This window comes from Tupaia chinensis, unplaced genomic scaffold, assembly GCF_000334495.1.
Source record: "Tupaia chinensis unplaced genomic scaffold, TupChi_1.0 Scaffold143422_1, whole genome shotgun sequence".
Lineage (NCBI taxonomy): Eukaryota > Metazoa > Chordata > Mammalia > Scandentia > Tupaiidae > Tupaia > Tupaia belangeri.
The window spans coordinates 188,065-189,248 of record NW_006203266.1 but is presented as its reverse complement, the minus strand read 5'-3'; positions in this window follow the sequence as shown (position 1 = coordinate 189,248).

The window sequence follows — 1,184 nt, the reverse complement described above, 5'->3', positions numbered from 1 at the left end:
CGGCTAATTGCTTCCGCCAGCCGCACGGCTGCTTGCTTAGTAGCACAGACAAGAATGACAAGGTCACTTTTTGGCTAGAGTGGACATTCTTTGGAAAAGACCATGCATTTTTAGTTGTGTATTTTACCAAAGTATTACTGGTTTTTAAAACTAAATATATTTGTGAATTTAGGATAATAGATAAAATATGTGACCCAACATTGGGCATTGCATAGTTTAATGTGAGTTCAGTCATTAGCATAATGAATTCTAGGCTTTAATTAAGTGGAAGTGCCAAATCATGTGGCCCATGCTCTACCATGCTAAGCAAAATTAAAACACTACTCATTGCTTTGATAATAGTGAGCATTTGTGGGTTTAGAAGTTTTGATTACAGTAGAAAATGCTCTCTGATGAAAAAGAAATGATTAAATTGGACATCAAAATTAAAATCTTATATTTTGAATGACAGAAAATAACAGAGAAGATAATTCAAATAATCCTTTCCCCCACTGAGAAAAATCTTTAACCTGGTAAGATACAAAATCACTTTCTTTTATTGTTTTTATTTTTTTTTTTTAGATTTTTGAGGTAGGGTACATGCACCCATCATAAAAAGAGATAAACAGAAAGAGAGAAAAAAAAATGAGATATCATCCCCCAAGAGGGATGGATATACCACGATTCCTTTTTCTTCTCTCTCCTCTCTAGATTTTGGGCATACACACACACACACACACTCACATAGACACATACACACACACACACCTTGCCTGATTCTCAAGTCATCAAGTCCAGGATTCGAACTGCAGAGTTGTCCATGTAGGATCCAGTGCCTTAACTACCACATCAACTACTTCCCAGAATCAATTTTTTGGAGAGGTTTTTGCTATAGGGTACGTGTGCTCTCCAGAAACACACACACACACACAGAGAGACAGAAAACAAGAAATCACCCCCCAGGGAGGATGGCCACACCACAATCCCTTCTTCTCCTTTCTCCTCTCTTGGAGCCTCATGCACACTTGCTCGGCGTGAGTTTAAGCCACCAGGTCCAAGACTTGAACCACAGTTGACTACATGGGAGTCCAGCAACAAAGCCATTATGCCAACTACTGGTCCCCAGAATCAATTTTTCAGAATAGCAAAAATACTCTTGTTAATATAATTTTTATTTAATGACTACCTATCATAAATCTACTCTA